Source organism: Rhinolophus sinicus, linkage group LG09 (assembly GCF_036562045.2).
Source record: "Rhinolophus sinicus isolate RSC01 linkage group LG09, ASM3656204v1, whole genome shotgun sequence".
NCBI classification, from domain to species: domain Eukaryota; kingdom Metazoa; phylum Chordata; class Mammalia; order Chiroptera; family Rhinolophidae; genus Rhinolophus; species Rhinolophus sinicus.
This window is the reverse complement of record NC_133758.1, coordinates 9865012-9892068: the sequence shown is the minus strand read 5'-3', so window position 1 is coordinate 9892068 and position 27057 is coordinate 9865012. Positions and strand designations below refer to the sequence as shown.

The following is a 27057-nucleotide window of genomic DNA, read 5'->3' as shown; positions in this document are numbered from 1 at the left end:
TTAACATTCTGAAAACTACCTTCCATTGAATGTAGCAAGGGAAAATACTAAAACTTAATAATAGTTATATGCCAACTACAAGTTCTTTAAGGACAGAAAACTTAACTGGATGGCTAATGAATCAAATACATTGGATGGAACAAATATAGTCAGTCATCTTCTTCTGTTTTAAATTTAGTTTAGTTTTGAGAATACTCTAAAAATGCTGTCACCACGTATCTGTTGAATGCTTACAACTGCCAATTATAGCACCTCAGTTACAAAATGACCCTAGTAGAATATATAGGGGCAGATACTGTTTGTGACCACATTACAAAACTTAAAGAAATGAAGGCTGAGGTAAGGGATGACTTAATCAAGAGCCACGTATGCAGAGGTGATAAATCTTAAATTCCTCTCCTGCCCAATATCCCGAATTTGTGAGTCAGCTCAGTTGGCCTTGACTAGGGCTATCTAGTTGGGGGATGGGAATCTCTTATAGCCAAAGATCACAAAAAAGGGTGATCAGCCTTCCCATCCCACACGGCGCCTGCCTCCTGGTCTTGAGCGTCTTTCATTCTGGCTCTAATGAATCAACTGAACCAGCCATAAAACAAATGGAGTAATTAACAGTTACGCTCAATCTATTAAGACTAAACACATAACCACTAAACATGGTTGACCCAGGACATCCATTCTCCAGACTCTTTTCACCAGTCTACACAAAATGTGAAAAATTAGGGAAGGTAGTGAGTTTTTTCTTTTCTTTTTTTAAGTTAAATCCATTCCATTTTAAAATACGTAGCGTAATTTATTCTGAGATTATGTTCTTCTTACTTTTTTGATGTTAACTGTTCTTTATTTTATCAGTGAGAGTGGATAGTAGTTAATTTCTCAATATCCCAACTCGGCAAAGTAAGAAGTTAGCATTGCTACATTGGTCCTTTTAAAAAAAAAAAAAATTATTATTATTGGTCTTTAATTAAAAGAAAAAAGGAAACAAAGAGAATAAAAATGTTTGAAATCCAAAAGTTTGACTAGCACTGCCTTAGAATGAGTTACCTGCTGTTAAAAACTCATAAAGAGTAGAGACCCACGTGGGTATTATTTCATGTAATCCAAACATTTCTTAATAAAACACAATACTTCATTTCAATATGTAATGCAAAAGGATTTCAAAAGCTGTACTAATAAATGGAATTTCCAACCTGAGCTAGAAAAGTATGCTGCCATCCAAAATCAAGTGCAATGTAGATTTTGAAGTACTATACAAACATATATTGTCATTCATGAAGTGGTAAAAAGCATTTTAATTAAAACCCACATGGCATACAAAAGCAATATAATCCAGCAGTCATCGTCATAATAATAAAAGAATGAAAACACTGTTCACTGGTTTGCCACTTGTAGATCCTTTCTATGGAAGCTATAGACAAATATCGATTTTGCATCTGAGGATAGATGGCAGAGCATTTAACCATTCAGTTAACCAAAAAGAACCCAGGTGTTCTCAACCTTGGCACTAGTTGACAGTGGCTGGAAGTGGGTAAAGGGGAGGGGAGTCAGAAGTACTAATGTTCTCATTTTTTAATGGGTGATTGACACTTTCTATGGTTAATAGAATAAGAAATGAAGATCCAAGAAGTCCTTTGAAATTTAAGCAGTGTCTTTTAAAGGGAGGGACTGAGAAGAGTGACATACCACTGAAGGAAGAAGTTCAGGGCAGAATAAGGGAGAGAAACCTCATGTACCCTAGAACGGAGTCAACAAAGCCAAATGCTTATGAACTGACAGGAGTGGTGTTATGGGTTCAATTGTGGCCCCCCGTAAGATACATTCAAGTCCCAACTCTGGCACCTGTGAATGCGACCTTCATGAAAATAGGGCCTTTGCAGATGTGGTTAAGATGAGGTCATTGTGGTGGGCTCTAATCCAATGACTAGTGTCCTCATAAGAAGAGGGGAATACCATGTGACAACAGAAGAAGGTCACATGACACCAGAGGCAGGGATTGGAGTGACGCCAAGGATGGACAGCCACCACCAGAAGCTGGAAGAGGCACCAAAGGATTCTTCCCTGGAGGCTTCAGCGACAGCATGGCCCTGCTGTCACTTTGATTCAGGACTTCCAGGCTCCAGAACTGTGGGAGAATACATTTCTATTCCTTTAAGCCACCCAGCTTGTGGTCCTTTGTTCAGCAGCCCTCAGACACTAGTACATATTTAGCAATATGAAGGGAATCAGCAAAAGAACTTTAAAAAAGGATTGAAAAGGCGATGCCTCTGGGAAGTGGGCTTGAGGGAGGAGAAGAGGATACAGGGGCCATTACTTTTTATTAAATGCCTTCCAGACTATTCGTCTTTTTAACCATACACGTGTGTTACTTTGATCTTTAAAAAGTAGAAATGAAATATCTATGTAATGTCATAGCCAGCTTTCTCCATGGCCGATGCTGGGACTAATGATCACGTCCTCTGGTTGTCCCCCTGGCCTCGTCCCCACCCGCTGGTGGATACTCCCTGGACACTGTCCCAACTGTCTTCAGGGAACACTGGAACTGACCGAGCAGGGAGTAAGGGGGACACACAAGTGGCTGAATGCCTGGGCATGATGACATGTCCGCTGTCCACATCTCAAAATCAAACACCAAGTGTGGGGACTTTCTGTGGGTTTGTATCATCGATGATGGTAGTTTTTCCTATTCATTCGGGTGATTACGAATCAACTATAATGAAAACAGAGAACATCAGAGAGCTTGTCACTGGCTTCCTTTGCAGATTAACATGCAAAACAATGCCTGACAAAGATTTCCGTGATTAGGTTATGCATTATCAGAAAACCTCACAATAGAGCTTAATCACAAACGTTTGCTCATCACATTTTATTTAACCCACACACACACAAAAAACAAACGAAAAAAATGCTCAGTGCTCTCCCACGGCCTGGACCAAGTCACTCCGATCTGTGGTGCGGGCTGTGCCTCTCCCGGCCGTGAGAAGTCCCATGCCCTTTGCTCACTCTAAGAAGAGAGCTCACATTGAGCCCAGCAGCCTGTGATGTTGTGGCAAACTGTGTTGTCACCTCCCACATAACAGGCCTATTGATGGACGTGGAACCTAGTGCAAGGGCGCCTGCCCCCATCACAGAAAGAGCAGGTCAGTGCACTAGTGTTCCTAGCACACCCTGCGAGAGAGAAACAGCACACAGAAGACAAACACTGCGTGCGTGCATGAAGGGACTTCTGCACAGGTCTGTTTGCACGCGGCTCCCCGGGGCAGCTGGGGAACACCCTGCCATTCGTTGGCACTGAAGCTGTGCCAGGTGGATGAAAACTGAATGGAATGTCTAACAGCTATCACATGGATGAACACGCAGGAGGCAGAACAAAAGGGCGGCATTTTATCAGGAGCAGAATCCTGACTGCAGTCAACGCACTGCCCAAGGGGGAACAGTTTGCTTTTATTTTCAGCCCAGCCTTCAGTTTCCGTGGATCACACCTCACAACCACTCAGGGGGGTCCCTTCCCTCCCCACTTGGCTATCAGATGTCCAGACCTCAGCAAGTGTCTTCCCTTCCCTGTCTGCAGGTGGCAAGGTCACCCAGCATGGACTTCCAAAGACAGGTGGGAATTGTGCCCAGAAGGAAGCAAGCCACAATCCACAAAGCTACTGCATATGTGAAACTATATTGAACACAAAGCATAGAATGGCTTGATTTTTATTAAGTGACCTTTCACGGAACTCTCCCTCCAGCCCAGCAGACAGAAAAGACGGGATCCCCTTAGAACTGACTGCATTCAAGCACACACATCTGCTTTCCAATGGTCTCGGTTACCGGTCGCCACAGCTGGCCTTTTCTCCTTTCTTGCTTTAAAACATCACCTCTCAACATATCGTGATGAACACCAAACCCTTAGACTCAGATGTTCCAGAAACCTGATATAGTAGATGTGCTTTAATCACGCCTGGCTCCTTCTCATCAGCTTTGTTCTTGGTCACATGAATGCTGCTGTAAGCGCATTCTATCTTTTTAGTTACGGGATAAGCCTAACCAGACTCTCCTGGTACACAACAGTGGAGCATCTCATTTTTCTCATGCTGCACACACACACATGCACGCACACGTATGCACACACAGAGCAATGTATCCGAGGAGGACACAGGCAGCGCTCCCTAGCAACGTCACTGAAAATGTGCCAATACCCTTCAGATCTCCAAGTTCTGGATTTATTATGTAAATTAAGAGGCACAGAATTGAGAGCTTTGCAACCTCATTTTACCAAGAGATTTTAGTAGCTACTGTTCTCTAGAATTTTCTTCCACGACAGGGTACTTCTGTAGGGAGCGGCCCCATTCCTGAGCCAGTGACGGCACAGACCCCAAAAGACACCCAGACCCGGACGGATCCTTGATGCCTAGGAATGAATAGGACGCAGCTTCTTAGGGGTCAGATTTGTAAGTAATGAAGCTCCGTATTATGTAACAAACTCACTGGGGGAAAGGTGACTATGTCTAGCCAATTGATTTTAGAAAGGAAAAGAAACCCAAAAAGAATGGACCAAGTGCCCCCATCTCCTACCAATTCCTCTAGCAAACGATGATGGGGATTGATGAAGTGGAGGAATAAGAGGAACCATAACTGTATAAACAAGAAAAAATAAAATGAAAAAGAAAAATAAACATGAGCTGGATCAGGAAAAAAACAAAGGCAAAACAAGTAGAAACGATCTTTTGATAAGACCGGTATTACATAATACAGCGCCCATAACACGTAAAGCCACTTTGCACTACAAATCACTTTTCCACAAAGAATTAAAAGAAGCAGAACGAACACAAAAATCAATTAAGGTCCAGAGAAGGGCTCCGTTCCCCTTGAGGGGCTTGTTCTTATCCAAACACTGACTGACTAATGCAGGTACTGTCAGGCTGCCTGGTAGAGGGCATTTTTTATTATCACTTGAGCTTGTCTGTTGAGAGCATGATTTTCCCATTTTAGTTTGCAGGGAAAGGTTCAATAGGAAAAGTAGAGTGTTCTTCCACTCAGGAAATAATCTCATCCATCCCAGTACCTAAAGCTCAAGGGGCCGGCTGCCTGTTGCTGCGTCAGCTTCCAAGAAGCTCTCCAGGTGGATCAAGGATCAAACATCGCCCCTTCCTCCAAGGGAGAACACAGCACCCCCAATCCCAACTGCTCCCCTCAGGAACCAGGCAGACACAGAGGAAAGAAGCACAGTGCTCAGCTCATAGGAAGTACCAAGTAAATATTCATGGAAGAAATGAGGCCCAAGAAACGCATGTCTGACCCAAAGTGATTCACCACCAGAGCCAATGTGCTTCTTATCTGAGCGGCAGGAGAGCCTCGCTGGGCAGCCTGGCCTCACATAGGACAACCCAATGCGCAGTTTCCAAATGAGTAAGAAAAAGGGATGGTTTTGAAACTTACACCGAAATCTAAACATTTTTGAGAGTAAATCATATTTTTATTATACTGTCTATGTCATTTAAGGAATGTGGTGATAAATTTTCTGAAAAATAAATTAAAACGGCCCACTTTGTCTTGCAAAACTGAATTTCTATAATAGTGGGTTTGCCTGAAGACGAGAGCACATGTACTTATTTTCTTCGGCGTCAAAGTACAAGTACCCTGTACGAACACAAAATCAAGGGAAATGATCAGAAGAGCTTTCACGTCAAGGGCATTTGGTACCAATTAGTTATAGCCTATTTGGCTGGCCGACCTGAGGATGTGCAAATGCGTTTGGTGAGAATAAAAAACCGGAGGTAGGGAACTCTCGCCAGGGTCACAACTCAATCTCCTGTTCAGAGTACGTGCCGGTTTTTTTGACCAAATTAGGTCTTCTTGGACCTCCAAGGCAGCCCGTCTGCATTTCCAGGAAGGAGGTGGATAAGTGGCTATTTTGGTCTTTCTGCCCATCTGGTCTCTTTGTAGCTGGCTAGCTCAGCCTCTCAGCTCACAGTCAGGCCAGCAGACTAGGTGCCTTGGTTCTGACCACTCGGCCATCCCACTATGACACAGGCCACTCACTGCAGACAGAAGAGACCAAACAAGAAAGTCCCAGGGGGTAGGCACCTACTTCTCCCCACTGCACAGTGCAACTGCAAGCTGTGGGTCAGCAGCACCCTTATCATTTCAGACGGGAAAGGACAATCAGAACTTGACAGAGGGACAAGCACCACACTGTTATCCCCAAATAAAGAACTCACATCAACAGGGAATATAAAAATGTTATTTAGAACTTCTGTTCTCAGATGTTTCATACAAAGGAGAGATTGTTGTGCCAGGGAACAAAGTGATCCAATATTCACAAAGCAGGGATTCTCCCACTGCACATTTTGTTTCCAAAACACTTAGGAATACAGCAAGATTTCAAGTTGGGGTAAAGAAGCTCCTTCTGGAAGCAAGAGAGGAGATAACTGAAATCTTTCACAGAGAGGCAGAAATCCTTCCAAGAAAACTGTATGCTCACCATGAATGTCAGCATTTAGGGGCATCCAGTGTGGGGGTGAGCACGGCTGGGGGAGCAGGACGCGGATGAGCCACCTCTCTCTCTCTTGAATGTTCACTGCACGATACAACTCCTGTCCCCAAATACGCGGAATGGGTATGGGTGGGGGAAATGAGGGCTGAGAGTTTTTAAAGCTACAGAACTTTCTAGTAACGGGAACTCAGAAAACTCACGCATTTTTAAAAAATTAACCCCTTGGGCCCAGGGTTCCAGGCAGTGCCAGTGTGGTTTTGCTGCCACTGGATTCTTGCCAGAAAAGAACACGCGGTGCTTCTCTATTACATATTTTAAAAACCTGTTTTGTTACCTGCAGGCGAGTCAGGTGGTAAGGAGCCTTCTTTTATCAAGGTGGGGGCTGGGGGAGCAGGACGGCTGACAAGTGACCTTTCTCTCTTGAATGTTCACTGCACGACAGAACTTAGAGCCAAAACCCCGACCAGAAAGAAAACTCAAAGGGATCAATACGTTCCTCTCATTTTCAGGTCGTTGTTTTTTACTTTTCCACTGAAAACAGTTCTGTTGCTGTTCATCACCCTCTCCCCTTGACTGGAGCATACGTTCTTGGAAGAAAAGACAATACGGCTAAAAAGCCTGGGCTTTGAAATGGGTTTTTACCATCTTACTCCCGGCTCTGAGATTCCTAGGGGGTCAAAGTCAAGCTACTCAACTTCTCTCCCACTCAACTCCTTTCCCCCTAAACCTGGGATCAAGATGCCCATCTTTTAGGATTGTTGCAAATTTCCAGCGTACAAATTTAAGTCAAGCGCTCGGCACGCAGTAGGTCCCACCTCTGCCTCTGAGTTCAGGGGCCATGAGTTGCTTGTTTTATACCCCAGTGCCACTTTTCTTTCAGTAGGGCTCCCACTGCATTTAACAAAACAGCAAGATGTCTTATTCCCTCGGCTGTTTCTCCCCTCACACCGTGTTCTTCCTCCTCGCCCTTAAGCTCTCTCCCTGGCACTGTACTAGCACGCTTCAGATGGGTCGCCACTGACATTTGACACGTCACTGTAAAGCTGAACACTCATGCGCCAAGCATTATTTTATTGATGGCACGGATAGTGGCAAAATTAAATAGGAGACGATCTTAACTGCTTCGCTGTATCTCCTACCACTGGAATGTCAAGGGGCCACTGCTAAGATTAAGTGTACAAAGGAAATAAAGAGGCAAAGGAGGGTTAAAGGGAGCGACAGAGATAAGAGTCAGGAAATTCAGGCCTCATTCTCAGCTTTGCCACCAAAGTACTGGTGTCTTTGAACAGCCTGCATAACATTAAACATTAGTAAGGAGTTGACATCTATGACAACCAGCTAAAATGTTAGTACATGTTCATAGAAGCAGACATAATGGAAATTTTTAGGGTGGTCATCCACTAAAAGACTGACTACGTTGGCTTATCCCTCCCTATGCGGTCGATGGGAATGGAGACTGAGCCAAGTGATTTACGGGTCTTACCATCAGTGCCTACACCCCACCTCTTACTTCTCCCATTCATTTGGTCGCAGTATTTACTGGGCACCTACTGTGTGGACGTGAACGAGAACAAGAACAGGCGCCAGCCCACAGAGAGACAGCAATGGGAGAGGAGGCGACTGTTTACAGAGGAAGCATATTCACAGGGCAGAAGGTACAGATGCAAGAGGACCCTACAGGGCAGGGGGCTGCAAGGTGGTCAAAGGGAAGAAGGCAGGGTCTCACTGATGACCCATGGAAAGAAACAAAACCAAGATCCGGCATGGCGCCAGGTCCTCAAGAGGCTGGGAGAGCAGATGCATGGCAAGTGAGGTCTCTGGACAGTCACCTGTGGCATTCCAGGTGGCTCCAGCCAGAACTCCAGGCCTTTCCCTCTCAAATCAAAATAAACAGTGAAGCAATCAAAATGACCACTCATGCGCTTCCAGCAGAGCCCCGTATTAAGGTTGGGAGTGGGTCTGGGTTGGGCCGGGCATGATGGAAAGAGGAATGCAAAAGAAAGAGAAGAATGAATAGGCTTCTGTCCTGTGCCACTATTACTGTATTTGGGGGCAAATAATAGGACAATAAAGGCAGCTATCAGTGATTAAACACAGGAAACTTCCCTATGTTGTATGCATTTGGTTTTCATAGTAACCCTAGGATGTAGATACTACTAGTCCATTTAAATATTTCATCCAGGATTACAGAAATAGTTAGAGATGAAGCCAGGGCTTAAAAGTTAGGTCAGTCTGACTCCAGAACGTGCTTTCCAAGCTATTATACTCTACTAATTCTGTCTGAAACAACTTCACACATACACACGTGCAGACGGAGGAGGATTTTATAATCTAGGCATGGGGCAGGCTAGTCACACTATGACTCAAACCCCACAGGCTGTAAAAGAAAAAAACTGATAAATTTGATTACATGAAAATAAAAACTTTCTGCCTGCGGGGGATGGGGAACCATAAACAAAGACAAATGACAAAGCAGAGAACTATTTGGAACATAAATCATAGACAAAAGGCTAATTTCATTAATATATAAGGAATGCCTATAAATCAATAAGAAAAGATCCAACAAAACCAAACGGACCGTCAGCTAATACAAAAGAAAATCAAAACAGTTCACAAACACATTAAAAGACACTGAACTTGACTCATGTAAGAGAAATGCATTCTAAACTTATTTGCTTTGGTGAACATCAAAACGTTTTATTACAACGCATCGGTGAGGGCACCAGGAAGAGAGGCACTCTCATAAATAACTAATGAGAGAATAAATGGATACATCCGCTCTGAAGACAATCTGGCACTATCTATCAAAATTATAAATGTACTTACCCTCTGACCCCAAATTCCAATTCCAGGATTTTATCCCACAGATAAAACTCATATGTGTGCAAAACGAAGCCTGTAGGAAGCCAATCTTTGCAGCAATGTTTGTGCTAGCAAACGTTTGAGAACAATCTAAATATCCAACAAAAGGAGACCGATTAAATAAATTATGGCATCTCCCTCAAATGACCTATTATTTAGCCACAAAAGAGAAGAGGAAGCTTTTCATGTTGTTGATATGGAACAAGCCCCAAGGAATATTGCTACGCAAACAAAGCAAATTAAAAATGGCAAGAATATGCCATCACAAATGTAAAAATGAAATGGTATAGTATTTACACTATACTATATATACGTGTGTATATGTATCTGTATTTATTTATTTACATTTATATTTACATGTAGCCCCTGGAAAGATACACAAGAGACTGGCAGCAATAAGTGCTTCCAGAGAGAAGTAGTGGGAGGCAAGATTAGCAGAGAGACTACCTTGTCATTGCAGACTTTGTGTGTCTTTTGAATTTAATAATATGTGCTTATATGAAAAATAAATCATATATGTGCATATTTATAAATGTATATTTATATTTATACATGTAATTTATTTTTGAATAGGTAATACACACACACACACACCTATATATGTAAAGATATACACCACATACAAATCAGAATCAAGTGCCAAACAGTGGCCAGCACTGGCTCCGGCCCAGCCTTACAGCCAGCAGGCCAGTGACAGCAGCTACCCAAGGGCATTGAGGGGCATTCCATGAGCCCAGCCCAGCCCAGGGATTAGGACGTTGGCTCCTGAATGGGTTCCCCTACTCACTGGCTGTGTGACCTCGGGCAAGTTACTTCACCACTCAAACAAGGTCTCGGTTTCCTCATCCATAAAATGGGGATAATAATCCTTCCGTCTTGCTAAGGTTTGGGAGAATAAAGGAATGAATTTCTGTAAAGCCAGTAGACCAGCACTTGGCACTGGGTAAAAGTATGCACATGTTTGATAAATTAAGTTTACCTGGTTGGTCAAGGATGATGTTTCCGAAAAACGCTACCCAAGCTGCACGGGAATAGGAAACGCACCCGTGCCCCCAAGGGCAGTGGGGGAGGGTGGCTGGAGTGTAGCCTGAGGATGGGAACAGGAGAGACGTGGCCAAGGCAGTGAGCACGGACCAGTCGGGCTGGGTTTTTCTGTGTGTTTTTTTTTTTTTTTTGGGGGGGGTGCAGAGGGAGGCAGCAAATGGAACATTTCAGGCAGGGGAATTCCATGATTGGACAGGCTTTCCTAGAAAGAGTTCTCTGGCAACCGTTTGGAAGACAAGTTGGAGAAAGGCAAAACTGGGTGGCAGAGAGGCCACTTGGAGATTGCTGCAGCAACTCATGGTGAAGAAATGGTGAGCTCAGCTGCGGCAGTGAACAAGTACAAGAGGGAGGATGCAGGAGACAATGGAGATGGAGTCAACCAGGCTTGTTGACTAAAGGCCATAGGAGGGAGCAAAGGTGGGACCAGGGAGAGGTAATTCCCAGAGTTCCGATTTGGCCAATTTGGAGAACTGCGATCGACTCACTGAGATCAGGAGTTCGGACAAAGGCACTGGTGGGGGAGGAGGGAAGATGACAGGTTAAGTCCTAGATGTGTTGAGGTTCAAATGTCTCAGAGGCAAATCTTCAGTTAGCTATGGGTGTTTAGACTTCAGATGAAGGACTCGAGCTGGAAATCCAGTTTTGGGAGGCACCAGACAAATCTGTAACACAGACGAGCTATGGACTATGGTTAAGGCAGCTGTCACCAAATGGCAATGGTCCCTTCAGTCCAAGTAAGAGACTTTTGGGAAGCTATATTATTAATACCTGAAGCTATATTATTAATACACGCTCCCTTCCTCCTTCCCTCTCCTTTGCTCTCCTTCCTTCTATCCCTTCTTACTTCCTCTTCACTTTTTCTTTCTTCCCCCTCTCTTTCTTCCTTCCTGAAAAACATAACAATATTTTTTAAGGAAACCACAAGAGATTTCCTTAAATACTTCACATAAAGCAACCCATCTGTCTCCAGTCCCAGTTCGTCGGTGGGGATGCCTTTATTTTTTCCGACATTCCTGCCCTCCTTTGCTTCTTTCTTCACACACAGCAGAAGTCTCCAGAAAGTTGTCACTGTCCTGCAGGTGCATCTCCACACCACAGGGAACAACCCTGAAGACCTTGTTTTCCCATGTGCCTTTCTCAACAGGTGCACGGTCTAGGCATTTCTTAGAAAGGGCATTCTGTGGTTCTCTCCTGCTGAGAGTCTTCAGCAAAACCACCCCCACCAAAAAAAAGCCTACCTACCATGGGTTTTACCAAGAAACCTCAGAACTGACTTCTCAAAGAGCATGCGTTTTTCTAGGGAAAAAAAAAATCATTTTTAAGAAAGCTTTCTGGGACAATTTAGCCAGGTGAAGTCTGGGGCCAGCATTCAAGAGTGCCAGCTAGCTTTGTTACCCACTAAAATGATCCCAAGCTTCTCTCACCTTCAGTTTTCTCACCTATGAAACTGGATTCGCTGCTAGGTCACCTGCAATCTCCTGGCACTAATGTTTTGTGAGTTTAGCTTTGAGGGGAGATAGAACTTGGTTTCATGACAGTGTGGAATATTTCAACAATTCAAAACTGCCATTTACATTCCAGGCAACTTCACTTTTGGAGGTTAGTTGATTTCCTGAGTGGGCAGCAGAAATATTCCCCTTTTACTATTTACAAAGTTTGTTGCAAAGGCAAGTCTTATTTATCTCAAAGGGAAACCCCTACTATTAATATTATAATGCAACCAGCTGCTCAGTTTTCAAATTTCATACCTGCCAAAGAAGCCATCTCTTTTCAGGGCCTGAAGAAACCACCGCTGGGACTATCAGGGGAGAAAAAAATGGCATCCACGCCATGGAAATATTACTTAGCCTGTAACTATGTGAATTATCGGTTTTCCTTTTTAAAATATAAGATAGAAATTCCAAGAAATGGACAATGTATTTTCCCACTTGTAGAGATTTATGTGACTTGTGAGAACAAACAAGGAATATGGACCAGGAGACGTAACGCTAATAACAGACTGCTTGACTTCTCTCTGACAGAGGTCATAGAACCGTCCAGATGAATTCAGTTATTATAGCAAGGCAACAGTCATCACAAATAATCACAAGGGAATTTCATCTAAAGCTCAGTACAAAGAAAAATACCAAGGAGAAGGTGGCCATTTTTTATCTAAAAGAACATTTTGTTCATCATGTCTGTGAAAATGTGATTTCTCTAGAATCTGTGAACATTTAGTAAAAAGCAACATGTCTGAATTTAATTGACTTAAAATATTGTATCTTAAAAGACACCACGTAACGTACCCTTACAAACAGAAGCCGGACTAGATTAGTTTGAAATGCATTATTCTTAAATTTTTCAGTTAAAATTTGGTTTCAGCAATATGCTTTTGGTAATTATATAAAAGGAGAATATGAGGTATCTTCCAACACTTACAGCATATTTAATGTTAATAACACAGCCATATAGAAATTAGCTGTCTAATTTACTAGAAACCAGGTATCATTTACTGGTGTTTTTGAGGGGATTGAGGGAGGGAGAAAATGAACAAATAGGCACCCATGTTTTGAAATTATATATATATCAAATCTAGCAGGTGAATAATCAAATATATATATATATATATATATATATATATATATATATATATATATATCCATCTAAGTACAAGTATTTATCTTTTACTTTGAATTGTTCATTAAACCCAACACCACTCAAAATCAGAGAAAGAACAAATTAAACCAGAAACCGAGATAGTTATTTCACCTGTTATCTTCACAAATGTAGCAGGGCTGATGTCTAGCTACACTGCTGCTGGAGCTGTAAACTGCTAAGTTCTGCGGAGGCAAGCTGACAGAGTCAAGCACAGTGACAAGCACTTTCACTGTGGCTTGCAGCAGTGCCATTTCTAGGATTTCTTCGCTATAGACACAAAAGCATGTAACACAAAGCTTTCACGGCATCATCGTCTGTCCCAGAAAGAATTAGAAACAGCCTAAATGTCTAACGGTAATGGACTAGTTAATAAGTCATAGCACATTAATACAACGTAGCCTTAACAAAGAAAGAGGAAGCTCGTTCACTGATATACACTGAATTCCAAAAAGTATTTAAGTGAAAAGCACATATGCAGAACAACATGTATGTCTGCCTCCCTCTGAATAAAAAGAGAAACCAATATAGACACATATGTACATATACATACACCGATACATGTACTTTGAATTTTGAACCATGTAAACATGTTACCTATTCCAAAATAAATGAACAATTGTAAATAATAAACTGTTCACTGGTAAGCAGCAAATACACACACATATGTATCACTGCTTAATAAGAACACAAGGACCACATTTTTTTAAACACCAAAACGTTTAGGCCCAGAATGGTTTTAAAAAGAGCCACACGATTAAAGTTATAAAGAATAAAAATGAGGTGCTCTTTCTCTTTCCATTCTTATAAAATAATAAATGACACATAACAGTTTGGAGGAAAACCAATTAAAGGGACATAAATCTTCATTAACCCCTTCCCCAGACGAATGACAGAGAGACACATGTTGTAATTAACACCGAGTAACATTGTGTTAAGAGCAGTTTGCAATGGAAATGAACAGATGGCAAACAAACATATGAGGGTATTGGGGTGCAAGAAAGAAAATTTGATCTGACACTGAAAACTTCAAGCCACTGAAAGAAATCGTACCTGAATGAAAATTGCTCTAAAAGTAGAGATGGGCTCCCCTATCCCCACTTGCTTTAGTTTTTAGGAGCATCGGGTTTGGCTTCTGAGTTCGGCCCGCACAAGACGATGCTATTCCCGAGCCCATCCCACTTCCACATACGCAAACACTCCCACACACCAACCAAACAGCCACCTTCTTACAACAAAAAGCTTTCCTATCCTCGGGCAATGAATGGCTCAGTTATTTCAGACCAATCTAGCATTGCATTTCAACAAAAGGTTCTGGGCATCATCTTGGAGTTTGATGTAACAAGACCTGACCTGGAGGTTTATGCTTTAACAACCATCTCTTTTCTTTCCTTTGAAACAGATTTATGACAGTACGCAGAGAAAGAGACAAAGATCCCAGGGTTGAGGAAACCCTCCTGGGACCCACAGAGCAGGGACCAAGGCGGGTCATGCTTCTGACTTCTCTTTGCTCAAGTGGGGAGGCAGGCATCACTGCTTCTTGTTTTCAAGTTCATCCCATTCTTAGCCTTTTCTCTGGAAAACAAGGATGCCACAAGTCATGGCAGTTTCATTAGCTGAACCCTCGGCAAAGAACCAGTGACTGACTACAAATGTGGGAGACTTCAGCACAGCTGACAGATGCTATTTCTCTCTGTCCCCATTGACCCAGGCTGGGGAGACAGCACATTTCAGACAGGATACCCTCCCAAAGGCGTGATGCAACCCTGAAAAAAAAAAATCTGTTCGTGAGCCAAACCAGGATCTGGTTTCTGCCAATTCAGAACGACAGAGACCAGTGGCTAAAGCACTGTCATTACAGAAGGTACGTTGAATTTACACATATTTAACGTCAGCCGACACTTCATATGGTCTTGTGTCTCTTATCGGTTTACCTACATATCGTGTTTTAAATGTACATTCTGTAGTGAACGACAGTTGGATAAAAAAACATAACACTCAGATACAGTCTTGCTCTCCATGCAAAAAGCAGAAGTTTTTTGTTTGTTTGATTTTGAAACTCCAAATAACAAAGAAAAAAGGCAGATAGTGGGCTAATCAGATTATCCTTAGCTATATCAACATTTAAGGCTAAAAAATGTAAGTACAAATGATTTGTGCAAGCTGAAGTTTTGGACTTGAGCTGGCACTTTAATTCATGTGTTTGAGAGAAATATATACATATATATTATACATATATACACGTACACAGCAGATTTATGTACACATTTTATACAAAGCAGTTTCCGCTGAACTATTATTTGAGGTATTGAGATTCAAACTCAATTCTATTCTCTGTCTGAGACAACAGACTCTTCTGGTTTGAGGATAGTTTTAAATATAAAAACTAATTACCCTATCTCACTGCCTATAAATTCAATTTCTATTTCTGAGGCTGCTTCTGTTGTACATCTCTTGGTATCCCCTTTGCCTGATGGCTTGTTTACAACCTAGTTTCAAATCACAGGAAAGACAGGGATCAAATAAAAATAAGCTTCCCAACCTTCTAGAAGGGTTTGGTAATGCAGCCACATTTCCATAATGCTATATGGACATATATGAAAAAATCAAGTCCATTTTCCACGAAAGGATAGTCCTTTCTAAGAGGCAAATTTTATAGACAGAAAGTAGAGACTATAAATTGGCTGCATGAAGAGCAAGGCTAGTGCCAGCTTCAGAATGCTTCCTCTTGGTTAGATTTTCCTGCAAAACCAATCAACCACTGCACATGGAGAAGGCATCATACAAACGTTTGCAGACTGCAGCAAGGGTTCTGCAGTCAGTCAGCCTACTCAGAACTTCCAAGGCCATTCTCATTGGATCACAGAGTAGAGGTAAGCAATATACAACAAACACCCTCCCTTCGAAATCCTATTATTAATAACTCCTGAAAAAGAAAGCCCTTCACAACATATCAAGGAAAGCAAATTAACAACTACAATTTACGTTTTTACCAACGGGGGTGGTGAAGGTCAAAAGCAAACCAACGTAAATTGACCATGATAAAGAATTAAAACAGCCTACGATTATTTAAAAAAAAAAAAAAAAAAAAAAAAATCCTTCCAGTCCTTTCTACTCTCTCAGCGTCAGTTACATGAGCTTATCTGAAGAACTCTAGAAAGCTCCTCATCAAAAGTCTGCTCTTAGATGGCCAGCTCAGCTACCAATTAGCTGTTCAACCGCTGGCAGTCTCTAACTCTATAGATCTTATTTTTCTTATCTATGAAATGAGGGAGTTGAACAAGGTGATTCTGAGGTTCCTTTCAGCTCTAACCGTCCATGGTTCATGATCAAAGGCTGTGGCCACCCCCTACCTCTGACCAACCCCCCAAAGCCTTTGCCTGACTCATCTCTTCTAAGCTCTGTCTACACTGTTTTCCGGACCCAACAGGTGATGGTAGAGGACGAAGACGAGATCTTTTTAGACCTTCCTGATCAAGACGCTTTCTGTTTCTTGGTTTTATAAGCATCTCAGGTCAAACAAATAGTAAGCAGAAGACAAAAGGATGAACTAAGGTTATCGAGGTGATATTCCTCAAACAGGAAGAAAAACACATTTGTGAGGAAGAAAAAGCCACTTTTGGAAATTCTCTCAACATTTTTTTTTCCCAAGAAGGGATCTAGAAAGCCATTCTCATACTTTACTTCCTCAGTCCCCATTCTTGACGCTCTGATACTTCTTATTTCCCATCTCCCTCAAGATCAGGGCAGATGGGAAGATATTTTCTCTATCTTCTGAGTTGGTCAAATTTGGATCATTCCTTCATGCCTGTAACTCATACGCTGATCTCTGAGACTTCCTGGTAAAGCTTCATGAAAGCCCATCTACCATGGGAGTTGACTTTTTGTAAAGGTATTTGAAACAACACTTCCCTACATTGCACATCCACAAAGGTCAATATGTGAATTCTTCCGACCCTTACTTTTGAAGCAATACAGTTTTCTTCAACTTGAGCAAAGGCACTGGGTGACTTCACAGTGACTGCAGTAACTTCTGCCACAAGCCCCGCCTTCCTCCAAAAGAAGAAACTCTCAGGCGCTTGGCTAAATCCAGGTATTTATCAACCTATTTGGTAAGTCTAAATAAAAGCTTCATTTTGAAAACAGAACATTCTATGCCCAAGAGGTAACGAATGTAGTCCTGCTGGGATTACATTCTAGGTCACAAACATTCGTTCACCAACACGCGTCAGCACACACATAGATTCTGCCTTCATAATTCCACGTGTGGTCCCGGAGGAAGCATTTATTCAGCTACTATGGTATACACATTCACTATTTAGCTCCAATATCCTTATATATCAAAGCATCTGGAAATAATTTTTGATGGCCAAAGTTTGGGTAAACTGATGACCTCTGAGTTACGGAGGGCATGTTAAAAAATGCTAGATTTCATTAAACCACACACAGCAGCAGTACTTATGCCTTTCCCTCCTGCCACACCTTCTCCCAAGCACAGCAAGTCCCTAGAGCACTCCCTTTATTGTCCCCTGCTCAACGACCTTAAACCCACGGGGAGCGGCAGGATGGCAGAGAACTGGAACCCTGGCTTTCCATTCTGGGGCGACACGCGACACGGCCCCGACTCTTCTCTTAATCACACTTTGAGAGTGAGTACCCCTGAGTTTCACGACTAAAGGAGTTTCATTGTTGTTGAAAAATAAAGGACTTAGCTTAAGTAGTTTCATGTGTAAACAGCCTAGCTCGAGTAGCGTGCACACTCCATTATGTGTAGTTTTCTTTTTTATTGTTTGCAGTTTCCAGTTTAGGATCTATCCAATTATCTGTCTATTGTCTGGCAGGCCTGGCACGGGGTATTCCAGTTACAGGAAATGCTTCTGTGATCGCAGGCCCAAAGCAAACCCTGGAGCAGATGGGCGCCACATCCAAGAGGGGAGTGTGTGTGCCGGAAGGGGTTAGGCTTGCAGGGAGAGAGGCCGCCTGGCATAATAACCCAAGTGTGAAGTTCAACTACAAAGCTACTTCTAATCACTTTGCTTGGATCTGTTATTTATTGTAGGAAGGGGAGTAAAAACAGATTAGGGGTGTGTATCAGGGTGGGGGAGTGAGGCTGTTGAAACCTGCCTGAGATGACAGCCAACACCTGTCCTTGTAAAGGGTTTGGGGCACAAAAGGCTCCATGGGGATGCCACACTGCAGTGAGCAGCAAGGGTCTGCTGAGGGGCTCGCGGAGGCCCTGTGAGGGGTGATTTGGATAGCTCTGGGGCAGACAGACAGACTTCCAGGCGGAAAGACTGGGGTTAGCTTGGCACCTCTGCCCCTCTGGGTACAGTTCTGGCGGAGATACACAGGAATCTCAGTCTCCACTTCACTCTCTTTATGGTCAGGACACCCCTTGAAAACCTATGTCAGATCACGTCATTTCCCTGCTCATCACTGTCCACTGGGTTCCCACCACACACAAAAGGAAGTCCACCAGACCCCACAGAAATTCTAGATGGGAGTAGGACCACCCCAGGGGTATTCGGGGAACCCACGGGGACGGTCCGGGTAGTCACATGATAACTGGGGATCATTAGTAGCATTTAGAGGGTGGCCCACCTGAAATGCATGGATGGTCTAGCACAATCAAGAAATGTCACATTCCCCATGATTTCCCAATGCCCACTGGATGTTCCTTCAGGTGAAATGCCTAGTGCTGTTTTATACATTAACACAAAGTGTTTTCTCCACAATTTTCAGAAACATCGAATTTCTAGGACTGCAATAGGTAATGATGGACTTTGCTTTGTTTAGAACTTTGCTAAGAAGTATTCGCCCCTTCAGAAATATCACATCACTACAGGCGACACTGATTGTTACTGAATCATTAATATAACACATCCACAGCCATCTGCCTTTACACCTGCCTTTATCCCAAAGCCATCTGCCTTTACACCTGGGGGTTCAAAACACAAGCACACCATCATGACTTCCAGGGTTGTCATGCCTGCACTGACATGCTGAAATACTCACTTTATTATAATTGACTCCTTTTTTTGTAGTATTTCCTTTAAAGGATGGTTAAGGCTTTATATTAAAGGTAATGATGTGGGTAAGTAGGTTGTTATTTTCTACACATTTCATTGCAGAAGAGTACAAGGAGGGTTACACAATATCTATTATATCTGGGTTTGGCCAGGGGCTCTTCTTTCCATCCCATTTTCCATCACCCACCTCCCTCTCACCCTGAGCTGCAAAAACTTTGCTAGTCTTTGAACAGCCCGGCTCCTATGCGTGTCTCTCAACTCCATAAGACTACCTTCCTCCATTCTCTTTCACTGTCCCCTTCCCCTTCTCCTTCCTTTTCTTTCTATAGAATTTATCATTACCCAACATTAAATTGTACACTTAACGGTTTATTGACTTTCTCTGCTACTAGTGTTACGCTCTAAGAGTCCAACAACATGTCTGTTTTGTTCCCTAGCACGAAGAACACATAAAAGACACATAAAAGACCCTTATTAACATCTGCTGACAAACAGAGGAACAAACAAGCAAACAGACAAACTGAAGTTTGGTCCTAATGGGCTCAGCTTCCCTGGGAACCAGCAAATTCTCCTATAACTGTGCTTTTTCTTCCATGGGTCATGTTTCTCACCCTGCCCAACAGAAGAGCAGTAAGAGCAAAAGCAGGCAGTGGAGAAGAGGAGGGTCCCTTGTTTTAAATAACCATCTTTTCAGGACACACTATGGGCAATGACTCTGACACTGGGCCTCCCTCTAATCTTTGCGACGCCCTGTCCCCCCTCACTCACTGTACAAAAATACACAGTGGAAGCAAATACTCGATTCTCTAAGGTGAAGTCCCTGAAAAAAATAACCAACTTCTATAATTCCATACCCAACAAATGTTACTCAAAAACCAAAACAGATATTTTAAGATCACTAAATCCTGCCGGGTGATGGCCAAAGTGTGTCTTCCCTCCTTTTCTTCATTTTTGTTTATCATGTCACTATCTCCCCCTTCCTTGAAATGAATTTTATTCAGAAGCTATCAAAAAGAAAGGCTATTCAAATCAAAATCCCAACAGGTGTTTTTGTGGAACTTCATAAACTGACTCTAAAAGGAGAGCCCAAAAGGCCAAACACAGCCAGGATATACACTTGAGGAAAAGAAGACTTCTAAGGCTACAATAAGAAAGACATAGACATGGTGTTTGGCACATGTGTAGGCAAACAGACCAATGGAATCGAACGGAAAGCCCATAATCAGACCCCCACATATACAGACTCTACTTTCTGAAAATGCTAACTAAGTTGATTGGACAATCATGTAGGAAAAATAGAAAAATTCGCCCTCCCAGCTCAAAACATTCACAGGTGTATTATATAAATGCAAATGTGAATGGCAAGATAGTACAACTTTTAGAAGTTAATATTAGAGAAAAATCTTCATGACCTTGGGATAAGAGAGATTTTAAGCATGACACAATAAGCACTAACCATAAAGGAAGAGTGATAAGCAAGTCTCCATTAAAATTAAGAATTTTTTTTCATCACAAGATTCTGTTAAAAAAAAAAGATTCTGTTAAGAGAGTAAAAAGGCAAGGTCACATAGGGGAGAAGATATTTGCAACAAATATGACTAATGAAGTGTTCCGTCCAGGAGATATAAGAACTCCTACAAACCCATATGAAAAAGAAGGCAATACAGTTGAAAAATAGGCAAGAGACTTGAATGGGCACGTCACAAAAGAGCATGATCAATAAATATATGAAAAGCAATTAGTCATCAATGATTGGTAATCAGAGAAATGCAAAAAAAACAAAAACTCTCCATGTGATATTATTATGAACACACCAGAATGGCTGAAATAAAAAGACTGAAAATTCTAAGTTTGGATTGTCATACACAGCTGGTAGGAGTGTAAATTTATATAACCATTTTGGAAAACCATTTGGTATTTCATCTACAATATTTCCACTACTTGGTATGGACCCAACAGATCTGCAGTATATACATACAGTAGAATATTATTCAACCTTAAAAAGGAAGGAAGTTCTGACACCCGCTACAAGGTGGATGAATCCTGAAGACATTATGCGAAGTGGAATAAGCCAGTTATAAACATGACTCCACTTAGATGAGGTACCTACAGTAGGCAAATTCATAGAGACAGAAATAGAATGGCAGTTGCCAAGGGCTCGGGGGAGGGGAGAATGGGGAGATAGTGTTTAATGAGTATGGAGTTTCTGTTTAGGGAAATGAAAGAAATTCTGAAGATGGGTGGTGATGATGGTTGCAAAACAACGTGAATGTACTTAATGTGACTGAACTGTACATTTTTAAATGGTTAAAATAGTAAAATTTATGTTTTATGTGTGTGTGTGTATTTACTACAATTTAAAAAACTACTTTAAAATAAAATAAGTAAATAAATAAATGGCAGCAATTGGTACGGTAAGATACACCCACAAACCAGAGAAGTTCATTTTCACACTCCGAACAGAGAGAAGACAGCACGTCCACCATATAGGTTCATGATTGTCTGGCTGTTAGTAGCTGTTTTTTTGTTTTGTTATCACCCTCTCCAATACTCAATTAACAATTTCCCTAAGTTATTTCATTTTTCAACATAAATACCAACAAGAATTTCTAATGGTAAAGCGTGAACTCAAATTAGTCCATTGCAGTAACTAATACTATCAGAATTACTAAGTATTCTATTTGTAGTTTGATACAGCCTATAGAGCTTAATGTTAGCTAAGATGAGCTTCATGCTGATCAGGTAAATTAAAGATTATAGGTGATGAAAAGAGCATTAATATTACCTGACTTCACTCATTCATGTAGGACCGTTATCCCAAGTTCTTGACATGTGTAATTAAGAAAGTTAAGCTACAGTTCACCCTTTGATGACGTTTAAGTTCCAGTTGTGATTATCTTTCCACTTCCAATTCATGAGACACAACTAGCTATTTCTCTCATGTGCCAAAGGACCCGAATTTACCCAAAAGTTTATCAAAATTGCTTCCAATCTACAAAAATCCAGATATGCATACAACATCCCATAGAGATCTTGAAAGTGATCACCCCAAACACCCACGTTAGCCCAGGTTTTAAGCAATAAAGAAAGTTGACTTCATTTATTTTTCTTTTTCCATCCTGAATGGAGGTCCGATTTGTAAAGCATGTCAATGGAATGGAAATCTTATGTCCAAGGTCAGCTTAAACATACATCTAAATAACATCTCAAATGTCATTACAGAAACACCGAGTTGGCATTATGACCCTTCCATAATCTACTAATGACTCCTGTGAAAGGCACTGAATCTTTGTAATCATCAAAAGTAAGATCATGAATGTCAAAACACAGGCACTGGCTCACAGAAAAATGCTTAATAAATGCCAGTAAAAAATATAATAACAGCAAGAGTTGAATGTGCATGGTCCATGTAAGCTAAATGTATTATCCCATGGTAACCGAACAGATTTTAGAACAAGTCAACGATTCCATTCCATTTTATAAATGACCGAGCTGCACCAATTCAAAAATTCTTCTGAAACTCAATTCCCAGGCATTTGGCTTTTGTTCCTGGGATTTCCACTGCTTTAGAGGATCCAGCTTTAATGGGCTCTTTCTGAGAAATCCTCCATCGGTTCTGAGAAGTTCTTTTATTGAACGCTCCATTTAACTTCATTTTGCAATTAATGAAACTTTCAAGACATATTTCCCCTCTCCACCCCCACCCCCTTTTAAATTCTAGTTCTCTTTCTTGCCTTTGGGTAATTAGGAGCAGAAAACTACTCCCACTAGGAACTAAAGGCAATAAATATGACAACAAAAACACCAAATGCCAAAACAAATGTAATTTGCAGAGTTCTGAAAAGCCCATCTCTCAGAATTAAAAACATTCCGTGTCACCGCCAAAGGTCTTTGGTCGCTAGCTATCAAATGGATCACTTTCTGATTTCAGAGAAATTCAACCAATAGTAAAGCTTTTCGAGTTTTCAGTCTTCCTTGACAAGAATACTTAACCTCTTCCAGTCTGGGAGCCAAATTCCTGCCTGTGCAATTCGACCAGTTTCGTAATAAAACAAACCACCAATTTAGTTGTTTATTTTCTTAGACTAAAAATGTTTGCGTGGTTAACTGACTGCAAATGTACTGGATCTGCTCTTCTTCTCTTTAAGTTTTAAACAAATAATCACCAGGCAGAATCAGCCAGGAATGATACCTTCTGCTGGTGAGATATGTACCGCAAACCTAGAAACACAACAGCAAAGAGTGCAATGTACAGAGACTTGCAGTCTCTCCAAATTACTTTCCACTGAGTTGTGAAAAAGTGTTTCGATCACTTTCCCAGTCACCTAACGCACAACCCCAGAATTTCCAGTTCAATTATATTCCGAGGAAGTCACAGGGCCCCTTTGGTAATGGATAAGACCATAAGGCTTGGTTCAGAGGAAGCAAAGACGCATTCAGATGTGAGAACAAACTGCTCCCACGGGAGTCTTTACACTTCCTCGTTTTAGGTAGATCAAGAGCACTTTTAAAATAAACTTGGCCTTTGTTTCCTATTCCAATGGAAAATCTGACTTCAGACTCCACTGCGACAGAAAAGAAGCCCTACTTTTCTGGGCAACCAGAATCCAGCTTTTGTCACCCTAATTGCATCAGGGTCAACAAAAGGGGTACTGATGTGCCCTGAATGCTCGGAAATGTAATGTTGGCAACCCTGTCCTGGGAGCATCTGGGAAGCTTTAAACAATATTGATTCTCGAGTCCTACCCTCCAGCCCCCATACATTCTGATGAAGTTGGTCTGAGATGTGGCCTGGGCATTGGGACTTTTAAATGTTCCCTGGGTGATTTCAATGTTTAGCCAAGGTCGTAGTCTATTCGGGCTGTTATAACAGAATACCATAGACTGGGTAGCTTATAAACAACAAAAATTTCTTTCTCACAGCTCTGGAGGCTGGAAAGTCCAAGATCAAGGAGCCAGCAGATTCAATGTCTGAGTTCCCACACATTTTCTGGGTCCTCACGTGCCAGGAGCAGCGAGGGAGCGCTCTGGGGTCTCTTTTATAAGGACACTAATCCCATTTATGAGGGCTCCACCTTCATGACCTAGTCACCCCAAAGACCCCACCTCCAAATAATCACTTTGGGGGGTAGGATTTAACATATGAATTTGGAGGGAGACACAAACATTTTAGTCTATAGCAACCAAAAGGTTGGTCAAGATGCCCCTTTTCCATTTTAAAATAAGGCATGTGGGGGCTCCCTCTGGCCACAGAGTTTTCTGAAGCCCTATGAGGCAGATGAATGAAGTCAGGCTGAGGTGAGAGTATAGGTGCTGCCAGAAAGGGAGGGAGCCCCACAATCAGCCAGGGCTCCCCGCCACCGGGAAGCCAAAGGATCTCCCAACGAGTAATTCTGCAGGGCTCTCACACAAGGACCTAAATGTTGCACTGATCAGGGTCCGCCCCACTTGGGGGCCCCAGTCGTAGATATTCCCAGGACCTGAGTTGTCCCAGAGGTGTCCAGACTCTTCACAGGGGTGGCTCTGTCAGGATGGCCTGGGCTCGCTGCTTCCACGTAAGGACACATGCCTATACCACACGCAGCCTCTGAATAATGCTCAGGGCTCCCAATGTTCAACAGAGGCCCTTACACCAGTTCATTATTTTGAAATTTTAAACCCAAGAATGGCACCTTCAAATCCATGACTCAAAAGCACAAACTTTCAGAGCAGAGGACTCTGCCTATCCTAGCAGGTGGAGCATCTTTAAAAAGTCACATGGGCATCTTGACTAAAATTTGGGTTGAGTGTATTCCCGGATGAGGGGGTAAGAAATGTGGGCTTTTACTCAAAGCCGTCCTCCCCGAGTCCTAAGTCTGGCTTATGCAGCCCGGCCTCCAGAGAGTCACAGAAAGCCACAGGGCTGGCCCAGCCCGGCTGCACTCCAGTGAGTGTAGACGCCAGGAAAAGGGGGAAAGGTGTGGCTGGCAACGGGCTGCAGAACTTCCCCAAGAGGCCTCACAGCCGGGCTGCCCACCTTGCTGCCTCGCAGCGCCCACCGCGGCCTGCTCACCGCTGAGAACCACCCACGGACCGAGAAGGACACAGACACAACAGCTGGAGGGAAGGCAACGGGAAGAAGCGTTCTTTATAAATGGAAAAACAAAGATCATTGGGGGAACTTCTCACTCGTCCAAGAGCCGTGTGTACTCTGCTCCCCTAGCAAGGAATAAGGGGCTGTTGTTTCCTGTTGAAGACCATTGCCGTGGGGGTGGGCTGTGGGGAGGAGACATGTGGGTGGGGGCTGTGTCCTTGCTGCCTTCTCTCTCTGGCTGACCTCTGGAACAGAGCCCCAGGGGTGGCGGGGCCCTCGTGATCCTCCGGACATCTCCCAGAAGACGCCCAGCCTTAATTGGAGCTGTATCTGGGCAGGGAGGCAGCTGTAGATTGCACCCTCCCTACAGTCTTGTGAAAGGGGAACCTATGCAAATACAAGATGGGTAATTGCTGGTGAGGTGCTGGATGGGAAAAGTGTTCTAGAGGCTTGTGTGGGCCACAAACCCAACATCTGTCAGCCATGTGCTGTGGCGCTTACACAGGAACGGAATCCTGAGCTTGGGTTTCACAAACCGACTCACGGTGAACGGGGAGAGACAGTGATGCGAAGGTAGTGCCAGTTTCCAGGAGGGCAAACGTGTGCGGGCGGGGGGCTCTGCCTCTCAGCCTGGGTTTGGAAGCAGATATTGGAAGTACTCACTTGATTTGATTTAGCAACCATGTGGCATCAGGTTCCCCACCCCCTTTCTGCAACAGCGGCCTGCCAGGCTGTGTCAGGACAGGGATGCCAGTATTCTCTGGGGATAGCTGTGTCCTAAAAGGGTCACCTGAGGAGCTTGGAGAGTATGACAGCTGTTAGAGAATGAAAATCTGTAGGAGTAAAACCTGCCCCATAGCAGGCACGCTACCTGTATAGAAAAATGGGAGCACGACGTAAAGGAAATGCCTGCTTTTCCTGTTCCTATTCTTAAAGATGCTGAAGTTCTTCAGGAATCAATTTTATTTTATTGGATATGAATCGGGAACCGTTTACACAGCTCATAGGGAGGTGACAGAGACTCAGGTGAATAATTATGACATAAAACGTATTGTACTTTATATAAACAGAAGCAGAACGTAGACAAAGGAGAGGTTAATTCTGATCAAAGGAGAGACAGGATTCAACAAAGTGGAGGTGAACCCCATGGGGGCATGAGGTTGGGGTGTGGGGGGACAGGAAGTAGAGAGGAGACAGAGTTAGTGAGAAGTAAGCTTGGTGCCGGCCCAGGAAGTCCCTGTACACACAGCTAAAGAGAGGATTTGGGAAAATTTAGGGGTGGGGGCAGAATGTGAAAGGAGAGGTTGGATGGGGCATAGAATCATAGGAAGAGGGTGACATTTCCTTCGGACCCAAAGTCTGCCAGGCACAGTGCCACCTCAGGAAACCTGCACGACAACCCCACTGAGCAGAGCTGGGTCTCCTGACTCCCTTTACAATATAAAGACCCATTCAGGAATAAACCCGGATAGCTCTCAGGGAGTTTGAAGGGACACAGGTGTCCAATGCAGGGTTCCTGAGAGCACTCAGGAAATGAGGGCACATTCCAGAGCACCTCTCACGCACCCCTCCTCAGCAGACACCTCTCCCCCCACTTGTTGCTGCCTGTGGTAGCTGCTCTCACCTCTCCCTGGCTTTCTTCTTTCTCTCAGCCCCCAGTGGCTCCAGGGCACCATTTCTTCCTCAGAGCAATGTCCTGCTTTTCAGGTTCCCCATCCATCGTTCAAATTAGCAAGACAAAGGAACTTCTTCAGGAACCAACCTTCTTAGAAAGTATTAGAATTCTTTAGGATAATAATTGTATAGTCTTGCCTAGTCACCTACTAACAAGGAAATGAAAGCTCAGGGAAAGTAAGGATTTCTCAAGGTCTAGAACAGATGTTTCAGGGATATAGTGTGACATTGACCAAGAAAATGGATGGGTTCCGAACAGGTGC

At 42.9% G+C, this 27057-nt stretch overlaps 1 protein-coding gene across 1 annotated transcript in view; it reads right to left on the bottom strand.

The window, feature by feature from the left end:
* BCL2 (BCL2 apoptosis regulator) overlaps window positions 1-27057 on the bottom strand; it is a 170473-nt gene that overhangs the window by 110596 nt on the left and 32820 nt on the right. The window lies entirely within an intron of this gene.